We start from the raw sequence: 22,871 nt of genomic DNA, 5'->3' as shown, positions 1-22,871 counted from the left end.
CTCCCTGCTTCTATTCGAGCCTCGGACTCTATCCAGTCCTTTAAATCAAGATTAAAAGCATATCTATTTGACTTGGCTTTCCCGACCAGTTAATACCCTTTTAAATCTTTTAATTTCTAAACTTTTAAATCTTTTATTAAATGTATTATTTTTATCAATTTTACTGCTGTTTTTTGTCCTCGTAGCATATTTTGTATTTATCTAACTCTCCTGGTCTTTTAGTGCCTCTATCCTGTCTGTGCTTGTGCCCGATTTGTACCCTGTTTTTGACTTATGTTGACTTTCCATATTACTGTGAAGCACTTTGGTGTGCCTTCGGGTTTTTAAATGTGCTATATAAATAAAATTGTATTGTATTGTATTGTATTAAAATGAGTTGGCTGCAACTTTGCTCACAAAGCACTGCGTCAACAGAAGGTTGGTGTTTTTGAAGTGTTTTAAGCTGTAACCTACAGCTGAATTAGGTGAACTGAACTTTTAAGGGTCACTTCACTCAAAATAAAAATCTGGATTTCCTTAGAAATTTCCACTCCCCCAGTCAGGAGGGACTACATTAAAAGTGTGCATTAGAATGAGTGATACGACACACTGACAGGATATAAGGTGAGTATTCAAATCACAGACACAAGTATGACAGTGAAACAGAAGCTTTATTCAGGGCAGACACATTTCATTGGTTCTCAGATTGCTGTATGATGTCTTTCAGTTTGGCAGATAAACACAAACTTTATCTTAATTTCATTCATGTGAGTTTAACACACAGATTTGGACTCTGAGAAATGCTTCACTGTTGTTCAGAGGTTCACACATCATCAGCTGCTGCTCAAAGAAACATGAACAGCAGAAAATCTCATGAAGTGAACATGAGCTCGGACACTACCTTTGGTTGTTTGAAGGGAACAATGTTCAGAGGAGGTTCAAACCAATCAGAGCCTACTCTGGTGTTTTTCTAACCGCCTGTGTTTACATGAAATCAGCTTTAGTCTTAGTGACGGTGAGCACATCAGCCACAAACATGTGATCCAAACAGATTGAGGCACTGAGAATGGAGCAGTGGATTAAAGTGTTAGTCGCATTCAGAAATGTGGTTTTGGTTTCTTAGATACTTTGAGTCTGAGGAAAAAGATGATTTACCGAATGTTTCAGTGTCATTTTAGAGAAGAAGCTCATGTCACTTCATGAAGTCTGTTCTTCTGTTTCAGTTCTTGTTTCGCCTCCTCTTGCCTGTCACTGTTGATTTATTTTTCTGTGTCCCTGCTTCTTTCTCTAATTCTATGGCATAATCATTTATGTCATTCTCACAGTGAAGCCCATAGTATGGATAATTACACCGGCAAATTCCAAGGAACATGTCTTTCATTTTCACACATTTTCCTCTGCCTTTTCTTTGCCCACAGTCCTGCTTGGCACACGGATCTTTTTCCATCATTTCTTCGTCACTTTTGATCAGAACAACAAACTTTCCATGCTTGACCCCTGGAGATTTCTCACACTCCCCTGTGTAAATGTAAGGAGTCTGATCTGAAGGGTTTTCAGGAGCAGCACTGACTTCATCTTCATCATCAGCTTGGTCTTTAACGTTAGCTTTACGGTTACCTTCCTTTTTCTTGATGCTTTGGTGAGCTTTTTTAATATAGGCGTGGACTGCTGTGTAAGTCTGAGACATTGGAATTCCTGCCACCTTTTCCCCACATGTGCGGAGTGTCTCTTCCACCTTGTAACACAAAACTTTCTTTTTAATACACTTCTCAATGGCTGTGCTGACCTCCTGTACTTTGCTTTGAGTCCCTTTCACCTGTCTGGATACGGCCACAGTAATGCGCTCTGTTGACACATCCTGGAATCCTGTCAGCACGTGTTTGTTCAGGGTTTTAATTGTTTTATGTCTGGATTTTTTGGTTATAAATCCAACAACCATCCAATCATACCTGTCATATGTCTTCTGCAGAAAATCCCAGACTTCCTGTGCCAAATCATCACGCTTTTTAGATTTATCAATAAGTGGTTTCACGTCCTGTTTAACATAAGTCATACTGCTATCAATGCATTGTTTTTGGATTTCAAACATTGCTGTCATTGCTTCATATACATTCTTCTTCATCTCATCATTTCTCGCTTCAGACTGTATGTTCTTCAGTCTGTAGTAGAATTGATTCATCATGTTGCCCTTGAAGATAAGTGTAAGAATGAGATAAGTATATTCTATGATTTCCTTCTCGTGACATTTAACATATTCAGCCAGTTCATCCCCGAGGTTATTAACGAAGCTCTTTCCTGTTTTTTTCAGCAACTCTCCCATTTCCCGAGGAGCTTTCTCATATTTTGAGTAGGCTTCTATAAAGCTTTTTTCATGTCTTTTCCTTTCATCCTGATCTTTAGCCCCAGCGAGACTGCCCAGCAGTGTTTTGTATTCAGTCCAGGCAGTCCTAATTTTCATCTCTGGCTTAGAATAAGTTGCAGCTGCCCAGATGTTCCACTTTAGTTCCCGATGATGCTTCTCAAGCTTAAGATCGATTTTTTCAAATTCTTCCTTGATATCTTTCAGTAATGATTTGTCATTAACATGTTCGTCTATCACTATCGCTATTGTCATTAGTAAGGAAAATACAGCACCTACCACTGGCACAACACTAGCCACAGACGCAGCAGATTTAAGAATATCATGACTAGTGTTTTTTAACGCATTCCCAATGCCTGTGATTAATGTTAGACAAAGTACACCAATATTTTTGAGGTTCTCCTTATTTTTTAGTGCACTTTTAAGTTTTTCTTTGCCTTGTTTTAGTTTCTCCAGAAGGGGTTTCTTGTGTTTGCTTTGGTCAGCAGACGGAGACGTGGTCACACTGGAGATGATGAAAAAGGCTGACATCATCAGCAGGAGCAGCGGACCAACAGATGCCATGTCTGAAAATACACAAGACCAAAACATCATACTTTTTAAATGTAGTCTTTTTTTTTTTAAACTCAATTTTTATTATAATTTACAACATTGCAACTTGTACTTGTCAATGTTCACAAGTAGGACAGTTACAGGAACCGCAATGCAGAAATGTAAAATAAGAACTGCAATTAAGAAGCACAAAACAAAACTGGAAAGCAAAACAAAACCCAAGCAAACAAACAGACAGACAACAGCAAAAACAAAAAAGAAAAGAAAAACAAAAACTTTATGTAATATTAAATAACATGTGACAAATCTAGCCATAAATGAACAAAACGAAACAGACCTATGCTAAATTATTGAAACAGTAAAGCATGTACGGGTCGCCAACGCTCAGTAAACAACTCTCTTTGAATCCGCAGAGCGTATGTTATTTCCTCCATCTGGTAAATTTCTCTTACTTTATCAAGCCACATATTATATGAAGGTGGGTCAAGATTCAGCCATTTAATAGTAATACACTTTAGTGCTGCTGTAAGCAAGATTCTTAAGAGATACTTTTTATCATTTCCCGCAAAACCATTAGGTAATACTCCTAAAATGGCTAGCTGTTGGTCTTTTGTTAATGGTTGTTGGAAAACTGTACTGAGAACTTTAAATATGTCATTCCAGAATGAGCAGAGTTTTGGGCATGACCAGAATATATGTGAATGGGTTCCTAAATAAGTACCACAATTTCGCCAGCAGGTGTCAGGATTTGTAGGCTTCATTTTGGCCATTATCTCTGGGGTTCTAAAATATCGCATGACCACTTTCCATTTAAATTCTCTCCACAGCCCAGAATTAGTCACAAGATGGGCTTCGCTGAACACCTCTTCCCAGGTGTCGTCTGAGATTTGAGTGCCAGTCTCAGCTTCCCGCCTTGCCTTAATATCCAAAGTTGCATTTGTATTGAAACTCATAAATGCGTTATAAAAATTACTGATTAATTTTGGGGAGGAATTACTTTGAAATATTTTTAGAAATATTCCCTCAATGGGTGAGGGCTCCAAAACTTGCCTCCATTCTTTATGTTTTGTCAAAAAGCTTCTTAGCTGCAGAAATCTAAAAAAGTCAGAAGAAGGAAGCCAAAACTGACCTCTCAACTGTTCAAATGAGCTCAGGTGCCCATTCCTCACAACATGACACAGTTTCTAAAGCCCGCTATTTGACCATGCTCTGAAGCCAGGGTCTTCCACAATAGGAGAAAAACCCTGCAAGGAGGAGAAGCTTGAAGAGAAAGGCGTTCAGAAGCGGAGACGGACTGCTACAGAGAGGCCAAGTACAGGTTCACTAAAGAAGTGGACGTTGCTAAACATCAGCACTCTGAGAAAATGCAGCAGCAGATCTCAGAGAATGACTCGGCCTCTGTGTGGAAAGGTTTTAGGAATATCACAAACTACAAGCTTAAAACCCCCCACTCCACTGATGACTTGCTCTTGGCCAACACCCTTAACGACTTCTACTGCCGTTTTGACGAGCCATCAGGCAGCCTTCACACCTCCAACGGCCCCAACAATAGAGACACTCTGGACACTCATTCCCCCACCTCTCCCCCCTCCACAGAGCCATCACCACCTTCAAACACTTCACCTACAACACCCCCCTCCTCACCCCACACAAAAGAGGATTTCACACCACCTCCTCCCACCACAACTCTTCATATTCATGAAGCAGGTGTGAGGAGGCAGTTTAAGAGTCTGAATGCTCGAAAAGCTCCCGGCCCAGACGGTGTGTCTCCTGCCACCCTCAGACACTGTGCAAACGAGCTGGCCCCAGTGTTTTCTGGCATTTTCAACTCCTCACTGCAGGCATGTCATGTGCCTGCCTGCTTCAAGTCCTCTACCATAATCCCCGTCCCCAAGAAACCTAGGATCACTGGACTAAATGACTACAGACCCGTGGCTCTGACATCTGTGGTCATGAAGTCATTTGAGCGCCTAGTTCTCTCCCATCTCAAGACCCTCACGGCCCCCCTCCTGGACCCCCTGCAGTTTGCATACAGAGCCAACAGGTCTGTAGATGACGGCATCAACATGGCCCTACACTTCATCCTGCAGCATCTGGACTCCCCAGGAACCTACGCCAGGATCCTGTTTGTGGACTTCAGCTCTGCCTTCAACACCATCCTTCCAGACCATCTCCAAGGCAAGCTTTCCCAGATGAATGTGCCTGATCCCATCTGCCGGTGGATCACTGACTTCCTGACGGACAGGAAACAGCATGTGAGGCTGGGAAAGAATGTCTCGGACTCTCGGACCATCAGCACCGGCTCCCCTCAGGGCTGTGTTCTTTCTCCTCTGCTCTTCTCCCTGTACACCAACTGCTGCACCTCCACCCACCAGTCTGTCAAGCTAATCAAGTTTGCAGATGACACCACCATTATTGGACTCATCTCGGACGGGGATGAGTCTGCCTACAGGAGGGAGGTTGAACGTCTGGTGTCTTGGTGCAGCCACAACAACCTGGTGCTGAATGCCCAGAAGACAGTGGAGATTATTGTGGACTTCAGGAAGCACACAGCTCCACTCCCCCCCATCATCCTGACTGACACCCCCATCACCTCTGTGGACTCATTCCGCTTCCTGGGTACCACCATCACCCAGGACCTGAAGTGGGAGCCCACCATCACCTCCGTCATTAAGAAAGCCCAGCAGAGGATGTACTTCCTGAGGCAGCTGAAGAAATTCAACCTGCCAACACGGACGATGATGCAATTCTACACTGCAATCATCGAGTCCATCCTCACCTCCTCCATCACCGTGTGGTACGCTGGAGCCACTATCAGGGACAAACAGAGACTGCAGCGTGTTGTGCGCTCTGCTGAGAAGGTGATTGGCTGCAGACTCCCACCTCTGCAGGACCTGTACACCTCCAGGACACTGGGGCGTGCAGCTCGGATCTCAGCTGACCCTTTTCACCCTGGACACAGTCTGTTTGACCTGCTCCCCTCAGGCAGGAGGCTCCGGTCCATTCGCACCAGAACCTCTCGCCATAAGAACATTTTCTTCCCCTCTGCTGTTGGACACATGAACAATAACCGTATGACTGTTCCCACCACTAACACATGACCCTACGCTGTGTTCACTGCATCATTCCATGTTTGGCACTGATCACCACCTGCACTCATGTATATATCTTTCTACTTAGCACTTTTAACTCTTATTTTTATTTTTATTTTCATGTCCATTTAAGCTTAATTTATAACAGTATTTATAGCAGTATGTTTGCACTGAAGCACCGCAGCAATTTCCTAATGTTGTAAACCCGCTCAACATTTGGCAATAAAACCCTTTCTTATTCTGATTCTGATTCTGATTGATAAAATTGAAATTTCTTTTGGAAGACCAAATGATTGCTTGATTCTACGCCAAATCTTCAGTGTGACCCTTGTCCATCCCCCCATACGCAAATTTTTAATTGAAATGTTAGAAAAAAGCAGGGATTCCAATGATCTTTCGCACATTGTCTTCTCAATGTTTAGCCACTGAGTTTCAGATAAATCCCGCACCCATACAGTCAGGGGTCTCATCTGAGCTGCCCAGAAATAATATTTCAGATTTGGAACAGCCAATCCCCCCTGCAGTTTTGACAGTTTTAATGTTTGGAACTTGATCCTTGGGCGTTTACCTTGCCATATAAATTTGGAAAAAAGTTTATCTAAATGATCAAATGTAGAGTTGGGAATGTCAATAGGCAGCATTTGGAAAAGGTATAGAAGTCTTGGCAATACATTCATACGTATACTCTCGATCCGACCTAAGAAAGACAGAGGCAGGACTGTCCATCTCTCTAAATCTTTTTTTATTTTTGCAACTATAACTTCATAATTTACTTTAAACAAGTCTGATAATGAGTGAGGAATCTGAATTCTTAAATACTTGATCCCTTTGTTTGGCCATTTAAAGCCACATCGCTCCTTGAATGTTTGTGAAATGTTTCCTCCTATATCCATTGCCAATGTTTTGTCAATATTAACTTTGTAACCAGAGAGGTGACCGTATGTACTAATAATTTCTTTTAAATGAGGTACACTGACTGCAGGATTTGAAATGTATAAAAGTACATCGTCTGCATAGATGGACAATTTATGCTGTTCTCCATTAATTGAAAGGCCCTGAATTTCATGTTCATCTCTAATCAACTGTGCCAGAGGCTCAATACTTATATCGAACAGCAGGGGCGACAGTGGGCATCCTTGTCTACACCCACGTTCCAGTGGAAATCTGGCTGATATAGATCCATTTACCTGTACAGCCGCCATTGGGTTGGAATAAAGAATCTGTATCCACTTAATTAAGTTTGGCCCAAATTTGAATCTTTCAAGTGTATGGCCCAAGTACTGCCAGGAAACCCTGTCGAATGCTTTTTGAGCATCAAGAGACAGAATCATTGTTTCTTCTTGTTTGGTCTTGTACAAGGACATTAAGTTCAACAATCCCATAGTGCCTTCCTGCAATGAACCCCGTTTGATCTGGATTTATAACCTGTGTAATAATTTTACTAACTCTTTTGGCTAAAATTGTGGTGAGAATGCGCAAATCAGTATTAAGTAATGAGATTGGCCTGTATGATTGACAATTTGTGGGGTCCTTGCCCTCTTTATGGATTACGACAATTGTAGCATCATTCCAGGATGGCGCCATAGTCCCAGACTCCAGAGCGCGGTGGTAAGCCTTCAGTAATAAGGGTGCGACTTTGTCCTTAAGTTTTTTATAGAATTCGTTAATAAAACCATCACGGCCAGGACTTTTTTTAGTTTTAAGGTTTGAAATCACCTGTAAAATTTCTTGTTCCTGAATTGGTTCGTCTAACTCCTTTGCTACAGATTCTGGCAGTGTTTTTAAATTGATCTTTTCTAAGAAATCAGATAGTGTATTGTCATCTTTACATGTATCTGAATTTTTATATAATGACTCGAAAAAATTGGCAAAGCAACTTGCAATTTGATTTGGTTTGGTAATTAGGGTTTGATCTGACTTCAACTTTTGGACCATGTTACAAGTTTGCTGTTTCCTGAGTCTTATTGCCAGCAATCTACTAGCCCTGCTACCCTGTTCATAGTACTTTTGTTTAATGAATCTTAAATTGCCCTCAATTTTCTCGTTTAATAAACTATCAAGCTCACTACGTAACATTTTAAGATTGGAAAGCAAATTGGCTGTCTGTGCTTTTTTGTGTTGTTGCTCTAGGTATTTTATTTTGGCCTCCAATTCACGCCGCCTAGCCTCTTTTCTTTTTTTCCTGGCACTTGCAAATGATATTATGCGACCTCTAATGTATGCCTTGGCGCAATCCCAGAGAGTTAAAGGCGATATCTCCGGAGTTGTGTTCAACTCCAAGTAAGTATTTAGTTCAGTATGTATGAACTCACAAAACTGGCTATCATTTAGGAGTGAGGCATTTAATCGGCAAAGTTTTAGTCTTGGTGTCAATCCTAAGTCCCATGAAAGTGATAACGGTGCATGGTCAGATAGTGTAATTGGTAAGATTTCAATATTGTCAATTCTATGCTCTTCTGTTTTAGAAGTAAAAAAGAAATCTATCCTGGAGTAGGATGCATGTCTATGCGAGTAAAAAGTATAATCTCTGACTCTAGGAAACCTATTTCTCCAGACATCAATTAGTCCCAGTTCAGTTGTTACATGTTTTAGAGCTTTGCTCATTTGCGATGCATGGCTTTTAGAACTTGGTTGTTTATCCAAATAAGGTGACAAGACACAATTAAAATCCCCTCCTAGCAATAACACACCAGAACACTTTTGAAGTACTAGATTAGAAATTGTATGTATGAAATTTGGCTCATCCTCATTAGGGGCATAGATATTGATGAGGGAAACCAGTACTCCATCAATAGAGCCGTTGACCACAATGTACCTTCCATGTGGGTCTCTATATGTAGTGAGTGGGGTGAAGTTTATCTGTCTATGTACTAGGATAGCCACACCTCTTTTCCTGCCAGACTTGTGAGATGAATAAAACACTTGTTGTGCCCACGACCTTTTTAGCTTGTCATGCTCAATGTCAGATAAATGCGTCTCCTGCAAAAAAGCTATATGACAATTGAAACTTTTTAACTGGCCTAGAATTTTTTTCCTTTTAATAGGGCTGTGGAGGCCATTGACATTATAGCTTATGACTTTAAGTAAATCTATCTTGACTGTTTAGGGTTACGTTTGAAAGATATCTGAGAGGCACAAATAATTTTGCACTCCATGATGACCCAAAGTTTTGCTTAGCATAGGACAATACAAAAAGAACCATCAAACCAACAAACCAGAAACTAATATATAAACTACATTGTACAAGTTTTTTACCCACAAAAGATCCCTGGGAGAACAAGGGACCTGAACAGGGGTAACAACAGCAGGACAGAAAGTCAAAGGGACCCCGAGTGCAGCTAACTCAAGTTTAGATGTCTTCATATGCAATGATGAACTGAAGTTCGGGGAAAATTGCTGGGCGAGCAGTCTCAGAACCACTAATAAATCTCAGTGCTGTCTGCTAAAACACTATTGGAACTCAGGCCCTGCACAACGTAGTTACGACCAGGCACAGTGATGTAGCTTACTGACATAGAGAACTCTGAGTTACCTTCCACCTTGGGACAGAAGATAAGACAGTTATAGATCCCTCCCATCTGCTGGAGAGAGTATATTTTCCTTGACATAATCCATGGCTTTGGCAGCATCCACAAACTCCTTTTCAATGTTGTTGTAAGAGACACGGAATCTGGCAGGGTAGAGGATGCCAAAGCGGACTCCCGGTCTATCGTGGAGTATCTTCCTCATGTCAGTGAAAGCCGCCCTGGCTTTCGCCACGCTGGCCGTGTAGTCGGGGAATATGGCAATTGGGTTTCCTTTGAAGTGTAGTTTTCCTCTGCGCGCTCTCCTGAGGATGTCCGCCGCATCTCCTTCGCTGTTTAATTTAGCAATGATAGGGCGTGGAATGTCCCCGGGTCTCTGTTGAGTCAGGCTACGATGAGATCTTTCCACGCGGACTTCTCTGTCAAGCTGAAACACCTCTTTGAGGAGCGCAGAGACCGCCGCCGGTGAGCTGGAGCCCTGAGTTTCAGTCACACCGATAATCCGGATGTTTCCCCTTCTCATACGTCCCTCGAGGTCTTCACATTTGTGTTTAAGGGCTTCCACTTCTTTTGTGAGGGAATCCATCGTGTCTTGTACGGCCACCATTTCGTCAGACCAATTCGACAGACCCGCTTCTACAGATTTTACGTTAGCTCTCACCTGGTCCAGCTCGGCTCGAATAGCGGTAGTGTTGCTATTGATTTCTGCCTTCACGTCTTGGATATCCCTTTTCAACGAATCAAAGCTGACAGCCAGAGCAGACCTGACTTCCTGCTGGATGACGGCGGCGATATCTTGTCGCAAGGAGGTAAGAATATCCGTCTTGAGGTCTGCCACATCCATTTTAGCTATCGGTGCCGAATTCGGTGTTTGGCTAGCGGTGTTGTCACAACTTTTGCCCACGGCTGCACTGGTCTTAGCTGTCGACGAAGCCTCGTATTTGTATTTCCGCAGATTTGCCGCCATAAAAGCGACTTTCTTGGATTTAAATCCGTAGGAACTTTGTTTAAAAGCTTAAGATTGTCTTTGAAAGCAGATTGGTAACTTAAGTGCCTATTTTTGATGCAAATTAAGCTGAAATGTGCAGAGGCTCTGAAGTAAGCGCATTCACTCCATCGCGCTCGCTAGCGCCCCCAATGTAGTCATTTATTAGAGCTTTTGTTATCTTAACATAAAACAGTCATGCTCTTAATTGAAATGACCCTCCATGCACTCAAGATTAAAGTACTAACATTAAAGTCTGATCAAAGTCTGCTATAGTCTGGAATCTACTTTGTCTACATTGCTGTTAAACTTGTTATGTACTGCTTTTTAAGGGAGCTTTCTATATTCAGAATTAGCTAAATTTGTATTTAAATTTTCACCATTAGGTGGCAGTGTTTGACAGGAATGTGTTACTGTAGAAAGAAACAAGAAAAGCAGTATTTGGGCTGAGATCAGACGTCTTTGTCAGCTGGAGCCTTTCTGAGTTTGTGTTCTACGGTTGTAAAAGACAAGCTTGTTATGCTAACTGGTGCCTTCAAATCGGCTGTAGCCATGAACATGAGAGCAAAAAAAATAGTTTATAGATTTTCAGAGCCTCCAGACAACAGTTCAATAGGTTTAAAGTGCTGACCACAGACAACTGTTTGTATTGTGAGGTGCTGCAGTAACAGGTAACCTTTAATAAAAAGCAAACGGGTCTGGAGTCGAGTGACTTGGTGTTTAAGTTTTGTTTATTCAGTGTTCTGGGATTTTCTGGGCTTTTCATGGTTTTGTCTTTTGTATTTCATAATCATTATTTATTCTTTAGCACCTCTGTGATTTTTCAGCATTTAGGTTTTGTGCCTCCCTTGTGTTCCTCGTGTTGTGTCTTGTGTCCCTGGTTCGATGTTCATGTTATTTCCTGTTTTACTTTGACAGTCCTGTGTCCTCTGTCAGTGTGTCTAGTTTTGCGTCCCCCTTGTCTCGTTATGTCTAATTTAGTGGTTCCCAAACTTTTGCTGGGTGTCAGGTTTTAGTTAACGGACTCAGGCACAGACCGGGACTCTTTGCAGGGTTTACAATTTATTTACACAACGACACCAGGTGATGCTATTTACAATGTGCTGGAGGGAGGGGAGGGGGGTCCAGGGCTCCGGGGTATGTGAGGGGAAAGACGGGAATCAGACGCCCTCCAAAGGCTCTCTCTCTTCACTCCCCACACTGGGGGAACACAAAGCCACTCACTCACCCACGGGATGACGGGCAGGCAGGGAAAGGTCCGGGACAGATCTGTACACAGAAACTTTAGTTAGAGGCAAACAGACGGAAAGAACTCACGGATTCTGATTCAGAAACTACTGAGCGACTGACGCTGATAGCTCAACGATCCAGCGACGAGTGACACAGTGCTGCTGTCTTAAATCGGCCTTGTGATCATCCTGATAGGCAGCAGGTGCGTGGGCCAGGGGCGGGAGCCCATAATGAGCACCGCCCCGGCAGGTGAGAGAGAGAGAGAGAAAGAGAAAAAATATGTAGCCTAATACAGGGTCAGCAGGTGAGGCACAGGGACCATGACACTGGGCCCCCATTTGTTTTACATGAAAAATGTTCGCGCCCCCACCCCCGCGCGTGCACGCACTAACACATCCTCCAACCACACAAACCCATATTTTGCTCCATTGCGGTTATTTCACACCTCAAACATTTAGTAAATAATTAAGCAAATACAAGGGCAGCACGGTGGCACGGTGGTTAGCACTGCTGCCGCACAGCAAGAAGGTCCTGAGTTCAATTCCACCATCAGGCTGGGGTCTTTCTGTGTGGAGTTTGCATGTCCTCCCCGTGTTTGCGTGGGTTCTCTCTGGGTACTCTGGCTTCCTCCCACCGTCCAAAGACATGCAACTTGTGGGGATAGGTTAATTGGATAATCCAAATTGCCACTAGGTGTGAATGTGAGTGTGAATGGTTGTCTGTCCCTGTGTGTTGGCCCTGCGACAGACTGGCGACCTGTCCAGGGTGTACCCTGCCACTCGCCCTATGACAGCTGGGATAGGCTCCAGCACCCCCTGCGACCCTGAAAAGGAGAAGCAGAAGCGAATGGATGGATGGATTAAGCAAATACAAGTAATCTGCAATAAATGACAGGTAGTAATAAAATAAACTACTAACTCTACGCTACGTCCACACCTATACGGGTATTTTTGAAAACGCAGCTGTTTCGTCCACACGATTTTTTAAAACCCTTTTTTTGCGTTTACGTGTGAACGAGGAATACAGAGTTTGTCACGCAACGTCAATGGTGTGTGTGTAACAGGGTCATAAATCTCATTGTTATAATTACACAAAATATGTTCTAAATCACCAAACTGCTCCTTTTATACCTGACTTTTAGGACCTCCAAGCCTGTAGTTATGTTCATTATCAGTTAGAGCCCCTCCTCATTCTTTTCTTCTTCTTCTTCTTTGGTGCAATCCTATAAATACAGTGTACCCCTTTTGCCTCTTCCCTTTTCTACAATTCCCCTGTGGGAGAGGTGGGTGTCATTTCTTTCCAACACCTTAAAACAGGGGGGAGGAGCTGGAGTGGGCAAATTATTTACTTGGAGGTCTTTCTTTCTTTTACTTTTTTTTATCAGACACAGAGGTGTGGACTCGAGTCACATGACTTGGACTCGAGTCAGACTCGAGTCATTAATTTTATGACTTTAGACTTGACTTGAAAAAATGTTCTAAGACTTGTGACTTGACTTGGACTTTTACACCAATGACTTGGGACTTGAATTGGACTTGAGCCGGTTTACTTGAAAAGACTTGATATTTCACCCCAAATATAAAATTTAACATGCATATTATATAAAGATTGAAAATGTGACGTCATTCACGGGTAGAACCGCAAAGGATTCTGGGAACTTATGGCAAGCGGTACTAGCGCACGCAGGCTTTCAATTAAAATCAGTTACACAGCGATAAAAAGAAACACAAAAATGGCAAGAAGCTGTTGTATCATTAACTGCAATAGCCGGTCGCATGACAGCCACGGGAAGCCGACGGGTAAAGATATCGGTTGTTATCGGATTATGTCGTTGAAGAGAAATTGTTCGAGCCATGTTTCCGAAGTAACAAAGACGCGACTGGATTGCAGCCATTCTAAGACCAAATATAACGTCCCAGAACACTCCAGCTCACAGGTTAGTCTGCTCCAAGCATTTACACGAAGGTCAGTGTTTTTTAGTAGTTAATACGTCATTTTCATAACATAATTAGTGATATAGGTTACAAGCAAGTCTGGCGCTGAACAGAAATTGTCGCGCTATGCTCCTTTATTTATTGTGCATAAATAGTGAATTGTCCTGACACAATATTGCGTTTCGCTTCTGTTATTATGGTACATTGACAAAAACATATACTTTTATTCACAGGATAAAACAGGTTTTTTGTATCACTAATTGCCCAGTACGATTACAGCATACAATATTATTGTCACTGCTACATTTCTGTGATGGGTACCAGAAATTATTTCCACTGCTAATTAATTACCGTTGAGCTCAAAGGTCCTATTAATAAACGGTTAAGGAATGTGTATTTATGACGACAATTTGTGAGACTGGTAAACTTATGATACGTACGATGGTCTTTCGTTCTACACGGTGCATTTCAAGGTCCTGTACCCATCCGTCGGTAAACTGTACCTGGGCTTGTTGCAGTGACCTGAAGTTACTAAACTTCATGAGTGTATGCACTCACTCCAAGAACCGTATGATTATAAATATGCATATAAATATGCTACAATGAGATAGCTGACTTCATCTAACTAGCAAATGTTGTCCAGGCTACGTTGGTGATACAGTTTTTTTTAATGTGTATGATATTTTTGTCATGCGATTTTAAAGCTGGTCCTACAACCGCATCCAAGAATAACATGCAGCTTATCTCAGAACTGTCGGTGAAAATTATTCTTGGAGCTAAGTTTAATTGAGCTGCATTTTAAAGAGGTGCAATTTCACAATTTGTGTATATTTTCTACGTTCACTTTTGTCATGTGTTGAGAAAAACACAGATTTAAAATTACATGGTCTAATATTTACATTTAGCATATAACTGCAACATTATTTTTTCGTTGTTTTTTTTTTTAAAGACTCGAAAGGACTTGAAATTCAAAGTTTCAGACTTGTGACTTGACTCGGACTTTTACACCAGTGACTTGAGACTCGACTCTGACTTGCCTGACATTACTTGAGACTTGACTTGAGACTTGAGGATAAAGACTTGAGACTTACTTGAGACTTGCAAAACAATGACTTGGTCCCACCTCTGATCAGACACAACGCAGAATCACACCGGTCACACTTGGTGCCGTGACCCGTCACATCGCCAATCCGCGATCTACTCCTCCTTCTGCTACCGCTGTTTTCCCGCCTCCTCTCTGCAGCTGTGTGCCCGGGTCCTGTGCCCTGCGCTTTGACTCACAGGTTTTTATACCGCTTGTGTGGTCGATGCCCCGCAATTTGGCTTGCAGGCATCTCTGTCACGTGTGAACTTAAAGGGCAAATACGTAGGTGATCATTTCTGTCACTGTTTCATATTGTTGCCTCAAATTATACAGGCACGGATTGTAATTTATTTTTTTTCTATTGATATTGGCTTTTACAGCCTGTTTTAATTGAGAGGAGAAAACAAACTTTTTGTTTTATTTTCTATGGTGTTTTGATTCTTTGATGTTTTTCCCCCCCACATTTCATTGTTTTGTGAAGTTTTGCATAATTGTGTGTGGGGGTTATAGGCTCGTTTTTTTGCTGTTAACCCTTTAGAGCCGGTCGGAGCGGGCACGCTCTGTTTTACGTAACTATTTTTAAATCCCGGTAGCTCTGCAACCACATAAGCTAGCGCAATAATTTTTTTTTGCATAAAAACTGCATAAAAGCACTTGCAGGAACAAAAACAATATTCCAGAAACACGTTTTGCCGATCCGATCAGCTGTTCATAACACTTCCTACTTTGGAATAGACATCAGCGCGAACTTTTGCATGTCCGCCATTACCTGACGGAAACCGGAAGTGACGTCATTTTCGCGGAAATGTAGTCTTTTTTACCATCAGGGCCTCAGGGCTTATACTGGTGTTTTTAAGAGTTATGTTTGACTTTATGACTTTCTGTGTTGTTTCTGGGATGCTTAGGACTCATATTGCACTGCTGGAAATAGTTTATTTTGATGCAGATGCTGCTTTTTTGCAAATTTGCAGTATAATATTTATTTTCGTTTTTCCTGCATTATATAAAAATTGGTGTATTTCAAAAATAAAACCATGAAGACACTCAAAATAAATTTCCTGTGGTAGGAAACTATTTTGTGCAACTTTTTTGTATTTACAGTTTTGAGGGATAAGCCTCTTAAATTAAATCTTAAAGTTTTTTGCAGTTTATTGCACTTTTTTGCAATTTATGTAATTACTATGCACTTACTGCAGACATATTATTAAAATCTGGGCTATAATTGTTGCATTGATGTATAGCAACTTGAAATGCTCCCAAAAATGGCACCACACCATGTAAAAATATAATATAAGCTCTGGCGGACTTGGTTCTATGGTAGGTCTTAAAGGGTTAAACAGTGATATCTCACTTGGGCCAACATGTTAGGTGAGAAAACTGCAGAAAGCGCTATGCCTGATCTGTTCTCTGCGGGGAGTAATATGACCTTTGGTTTGGGGAGGAGGTCATCAGATTGCTCCAAAGTGTTTTGGGAGGGGTAGGCCAGTAGTCCCTGGTATTGGTGCCCACACTGGAGACCAGTCAGTGATGCACTCACCATAAATGCCAGCAGCTAGCTCCACACCAGCTGCTTGCGAACGCCAAACACACACCCAGGCTGTCACTAGTGACATCTTGAGCAGCTTGATTACTGACTTAGCAAAGCAAATTGGGGAAAATATCACGTCCTCTCTTAACTCTATGCACCAGCCAGCCCCCACCCAGCCACAGTCACCCCAGAATGTGCCCTCGAGCTGCAATGACCAGTCCCAGCTGAAGGTTGTTGTTCAGTCAGACACCAAAGCTCCACCATACTTCAAGGGTGACAACACAGATCTATTTCCCATCGGTGAATGGGAGGACATGATGAGATGTTATCTGCACAGAATCAGCTGTGACACAGATGAAGAAATGTTTGCCATATTAATGTCTAGACTGACTGGCAAAGCCAGAGATGTGGTCAAGGTGTCACTTCGTTGCCGCCCTGAGTTGAATCGGAATGATCTTATTACTGCTGTGTTTGACATACTGAGGTGTAACTTCAGCGACTTGACATATTCCAGCCTGCCCATGAAAGACTTCTACAGTACTGTGCCACGTCCAGGTGAGAACGCCATGGATTACTGGATCCGGTTGAACAAGTCTATTGATGCTGCTGATGAGTGTCTCTGCAGGCGCGGCAAGCTGGTAGAGGACCTCAGTAGTGAGGTTGTTTCGATGTTCATTAATCACTGTCCTGACCACAGTCTTGCGTTGTCTTTTCAACTGAAGGCTCCTGAGGAGTGGACTGCAGCTGAGGTTCAGAGCCGTCTGGACAACTGTGTGAGGAAAATGAGACAGTCTAGTGTTTTGTCTAATAATACAGCAAGTCTGTCCATCCCACATCAGAGCCCTGTTGCTGTTAACAGCCAGCCCCACTCCAGCGGTGATCAAGCAGTCCCAGTAACAGATGAGCCAGCCTCGTACCCTATGCCCTCTGTTCCCTCTGCAGCCACATGTCAGCCTCTCTCTTCTGATGGCATGGTAAGTGTGCAGCAGCCCTCTGCTTGTCCTCCTTTGACTCTACATGTCATGCCCCCATCTTTGCCAGTTTCCGGCCCTCCTCCAGCTGAGCCAGGTGTTCAACAGATGGTAGCACTGTTTGACAAGGTTCTGTCCATGTGTACTGCATCACTAGACACTGGTCCTAGGTGCCCACAACCCACAGGTCATTCCCATGGGCACCGCAGTGCTCATCGTGTTTCGTGCAGAGTGTGTGGCTCACATGAACACACAACCCATGTGCATTGTAGGCTGTTCAAGCTATGCCACAGCTGCTTTGACCCTGGACACATGAGGCGTGAAAACCATGGTGGTTTTCTATTGATACAGTCTTAGTTCAAGCAGTAGGATCAAAGCCATTCCTTTGATCCTGACCACCTCTCCAACCACTTCTATTTGCCCAGGGAGGTAAGTTCGATCTTGTTGGTCGCTACTTATATACCTCCATCTAGCAACAACAGCGATAGAAATGCGGCGCTGAACGAACTGTATCAGGCCATCAGTGAGCAACAAACAGCACACCCAGACGGTTTCATCATCCTCGCAGGGGACTTTAATCATGCTGATCTTAAAACTGTTCTCCCAAAGTTTCATCAGCATGTACATTTTCCAACAAGGGGAGACAACATATTGGACTTGGTCTACACACAGGAAAATGGAGCATACAAAGCCATCCCCCTCCCCCATATCGGCACCTCTGATCACCTCACTGTTATGCTAATGCCAGCATACAGACAGAGAGTGAAGGTCATCAAACCTGTTATGAAAGAGGTAAGAGTGTGGCCACAGGAGGCCACCTCTGCTCTTCAAGACTGCTTTGGGTCAACTGATTGGGAGATATTCAAGGAAGCAGCCACCTACAATAACATCATAGACATCGAGGAGTACACAGACACGGTGAGCTCATACATCACCAAATGCATTGATGATGTAACACAAGTGAAAAGTATCACAACTCGAGCCAACCGGAAGCCATGGCTAACAGGAGATGTCCACCTGCTGCTGAAGGCCAGAGACAAGGCCTTCAGAGCTGGGGATGAAATAGGCCTGAGAACAGCGAGAGCCAACCTGTCCCGTGGCATCAGGAAAGCGAAACAGGACTACACACACAAGATAACCTCCCACTTCAATGACAGCAAGGACGCACAGAGCCTATGGCAAGGCATCCAGGCTATTACAGACTAAAAGCCTGCAGCGCGTAGCTGTGAGAGCGACACCACTCTGCTCAACAACCTGAACAGCTTCTTTGCATGATTTGAAGCACAGAACAACACACGCCCACAGAAAACACCACCACCTCCACACGACCAGCCTCTGTGCCTGTCTGCTGCCAGCATGAAGAGGACACTCATCACCATCAACGCCTGGAAAGCAGCGGGTCCAGATAACATCCCTGGTAGAGTGCTGAAAGACTGCGCAGAGGAGCTGAAGAATGTCTTCACAGACATCTCTAACACTTCCCTGAGGCAAGCCACTGTCCCATCATGCTTCAAGACTGCCACCATCATACCTGTGCCAAAGAAACCATCCCCAGCCTGTTTCAATGACTACCGCCCCGTGGCACTGACACCCATTATAATGAAGTGCTTTGAACGACTAGTCATGTCACACATCAAATCCACCCTACCTCCCACCCTGGACCCATACCAGTTCGCATACAGAGCGAAACGATCCACAGAGGATGCAATCTGCTCTGCCCTCCACCCAGCCCTAACTCATCTGGACAAGAAAGACTTATATGTGAGAATGCTGTTCATAGACTTTAGCTCAGCATTCAACACCATAATACCACAACAACTCATCTGTAAACTGGACAGACTGGGCCTCAGCACCTCCCTCTGCAACTGGCTGCTGGATTTCCTCAGCCAGAGGCCTCAAGCGGTGCGTGTGGGCAACAAGGTCTCAAACAGCATCACCCTGAGCACGGGGGCTCCACAAGGCTGTGTGCTCAGTCCTCTGCTCTTCACCCTGCTGACACATGACTGCACACCAACCTACAGCTCCAACCACTTTGTGAAGTTTGCGGACGGCACAACACTGGTGGGGCTCATCACCAAGAGCGATGAGACCCACTACAGGAAAGAGGTTGAGCTCCTGACCACGTGGTGCAGAGACAACAACCTCCTGCTAAATAATAGTAAGGCCAAGGAGATTATTGTCAACTTCCAGAGAGGCCACACCTGTCACCCCCCACTGACCATCGACGGCGCTGCGGTGGAGAGGGTGAGCAGCACCAAGTTCCTGGGGGTGCACATCAGTGAGGACCTCTCCTGGACCACCAACACTGCATCACTGGCCAAGAAAGCACAACAGCGCCTCTACTTCCTGCGCAAACTCAAGCGGGCAAGTGCTCCACCACCCATCCTGACTACATTCTACAGAGGAACTATTGAAAGTATCCTCTCCAGCTGCATCACTGTGTGGGGCGGTAGCTGCACTGACTATAACAGGAAAGCTCTACAACGCATTGTGAGAACAGCTGAGAGGATAGTTGGTGTACCACTCCCCTCCCTGCAAGACATTTACACCACTCGCCTCACCCGCAAAGCCATCACAATTGTCAACGATGCAACCCACCCCGCGCACTGTCTGTTCAGCCTCCTGCCCTCTGGAAAGAGATACAGAAGTCTCCGCTCCCGCACTACCAACTACCAGGCTCACCAACAGCTTCATCCACCAGGCTGTCAGACTGCTGAACTCTCTTCCCTCCTGGCTCCCAGCCAGCAGAATCACCAGATTGGCAGAAGTGTAGGAAGACAGACTGGACTCTACCCCCCACCCCCACCCCCCATCCACGCACACTCTCCAACAAGAAACACTCTCTGAACCAAGAACTGGAAAACATTCCTGAATGGAAACAACTACCTCTGCATTGCAATTGCACACACCTGCTGCTATATATTTTTAGTATTTCTTTTAGCACTATTTATATTATTATATTACCATTACTGCTGCGAACACTTTATTTTATTTATTTATTTATGTTTAGGTCTTGTCTATTTTTGTTGTGCATCTGCACTTTATTGTTTGTCAATGTCTACGCATGGGACAGTGTGAAACGTAATTTCAATTCCTTTGTATGGCAAGTACATTTGAAGAAATTGACAAATAAAGTTTTCTATTCTATTCTATTCTATCTGAAAGATCTGCTTCTTTTGATGTAAGCTTCCTGTGTTACGACCCTTTGGTCAGCAGGTGGTCTGACACACACACACACACACACACACACACACACACACACACACACACACACACACACACACACACACACAGACGAGGCCTCCCTTGCGCAAGTGTTTGATCGATCGACTGTCTTGTTTTCTTCATGATGAATAAGTCTCTAGAATTAGCGGGGCTTGTGGAAACACAGACCCAACAGTAATAATATTCAACATTGCTTTCAATACATTTTTCAAAAAAATGTCTCTCTGTGCAAAATGGGTTTAAAAACATGAACAGCTGTGGGATGCTGTTTGTCGGTGATTTGAACAAAGGGAACAAATCGTGGCAGGATCAGCCTGATATTATTTGTATCTCCTGTAACTTTACTGTATAAAGAGCAAACATCTCCAAAATGTCAGGAGTAGTTAGTCATTACAACAAGTGTTTGTGAACTAAAAATCAACAATGTGGGATATTGTTTGTCCGTGATTTGAAGAGCCCAGCGCTGCTCCTGATGAAGGGAAAACCAGTTCTGCAGGGAGACCTACCTCAGCACTTGTGCAGGTGAAGCCAAAGGGCAGATTTGCTTCACCATATTTTCTAGTTTTTGGCTTAGAATGAAGTTGGTTTGGAAACACATTCAGCGATGCTTCATCTCCTGCTTTGCGTTTCTGTGGGCGCCCCGTGATAGCAACGTCAAAGCGTTTTGTCTCTCCCCCTGCAATGGCTCTGCACCCCCTCCCCCCGGGGGCGGGCCCCACACTTTGGGAAGGTCTGGTCTAATTGATCCCAGCTGTGTTTCACTCGTGTTTCCTATTCCCTCATTACTCCTTGTATATTTAAGCCCAGTGTTTTCCTCATCGTACCTTCTCATGTGTATAAGTCTTGCTGCGTTTTTAGTTTCAAGTGTTAGCACCTCATTTCTAGTTTCCTGGTGTTTGAGTTTTCATTTCTCAGTGTTTTTGTTTCTAGTTTCCATTTTTCTAGGTTTGTTTTTGTGAGCTTATGTTTTGTAAAAATTTTCACAGCAATAAAGCTGCTGCCTTAAGTTAATCTTTTGTGTTCGAGTTCTGCATTTGGATCCACCTCCTGCCTGCCTGCCACAGCCCCAGGAATACTAGCAACCACTCTTGTGGAAGCTAATGGGGTTCCTTATAAATAAACAAATAAACATCTGGGTATGCCATTATAAGCGTTCTGAATTAGGCATAAAATCATCTATTTCCCCTCAAAAAATAAAATAAAATGAACTTAGAAATAAATAAAATGAATAAGGATCAGACATAAAATTAACTGTTTTTGCTGTCTGTCCATGTTTAGAAATATGTATTAATTTATCACAGCTGGTTGAATAAAGCTATTCATCGTCATTGTCAGCTAATATAATTTGTTCATTGTCTATTTTTAAGAGATAGGATGCAGTCAACAAACTTTTAAAATAGTGTTATGTAAAAAAAGGAAAAGACAGAAGTTTTAATTTTTAAAACTAGCATCTGAAAACGCAACATTTCTGATTAGTGGATGAACTGCTACATTTCCTGAGCTACAGCGACCTCATTAGAGTAATCTTTAGCATCCACTATTCTCAGTCCTTTATGCTTACGCTGACCTTTTCTACTCAAAAAGGCACATTTCAATTTTGTAAAGTAAATTTGTAAATTGTTTTGAACAGAAAATGCAGACCTGAATGAGGTTTGGACAGGTGAAGATCCTGATGCTGGGTTCAGAGAGAGGAGCTGTCAGATTGGATCGTTGTTTTCTGGACGTGATGATGGAGTCCGAGGCGGCGGTCTGGATGCTCGTGTGTGTCAGAGAGAAGCAGACATTTTTATAAGACCCTGGAAAGCCACACCTCTGCTGCGATATTCATCCATATTTACTTTGCAGGAACATCAGAGAGTTTCACCTTTGAAGTCCAGGTGAGGGAGGGCTGATACCTTTGCATGTTGTCTTTGTGTGGATTCTCTTGTCCTCCTCCAACTCTAAAGATGTGCAGGTGCATTGGTGACTCTGAACTGGTTTTAGTGTGGACTAAAAAAGGTTCCTAAAACTCCGAATGCACAAACCATCAGCCATGCTGTGTGCTTTCAGCTGAGGGAATAATCTCTGTGTGTGTGTGTGTGTGTGTGTGTGTGTGTGTGTGTGTGTGTGTGTGTGTGTGTGTGTGTGTGTGTGTGTGCATGTTTAAGTAGGTAAATGTGACAGAGTCTCCTACACTAACGGCTGCTGTGGCTCTAATGAAGCTTCTGGGGGTGTCACTTTCAGAAATTTGAATCCTGGGAGAAATTGGACTAAAGTTCTGCAGAATGACTACAAATAATCATTCTGGCCTGTAATGTAATACTACTGCAACTTGTAACACTACAGAGTAGAGTATTTATACAGTGAGAATAATCAGATTACAATAATGACGGGAATGTAAAAAGAATATGTTACACACTGCGATATGC

At 43.2% G+C, this 22,871-nt stretch overlaps 1 long non-coding RNA gene across 1 annotated transcript; it reads right to left on the bottom strand.

Moving 5' to 3' along the window:
* Positions 1–631: 631 nt before the first annotated feature.
* On the bottom strand, positions 632–22,404 carry LOC113017298 (uncharacterized). The gene is made up of 2 exons (XR_013906431.1): positions 22,105–22,404; positions 632–2,904 (listed from the first exon to the last, which is right to left on the bottom strand). It is a non-coding gene; the product is annotated as an uncharacterized LOC113017298 (long non-coding RNA).
* Between the last annotated feature and the right edge of the window lie 467 nt (positions 22,405–22,871).

The sequence above is a fragment of the Astatotilapia calliptera genome, chromosome 3 (assembly GCF_964374335.1).
Source record: "Astatotilapia calliptera chromosome 3, fAstCal68.1, whole genome shotgun sequence".
Lineage (NCBI taxonomy): Eukaryota > Metazoa > Chordata > Actinopteri > Cichliformes > Cichlidae > Astatotilapia > Astatotilapia calliptera.
This window is presented reverse-complemented; position numbering and strand designations above follow the sequence as displayed.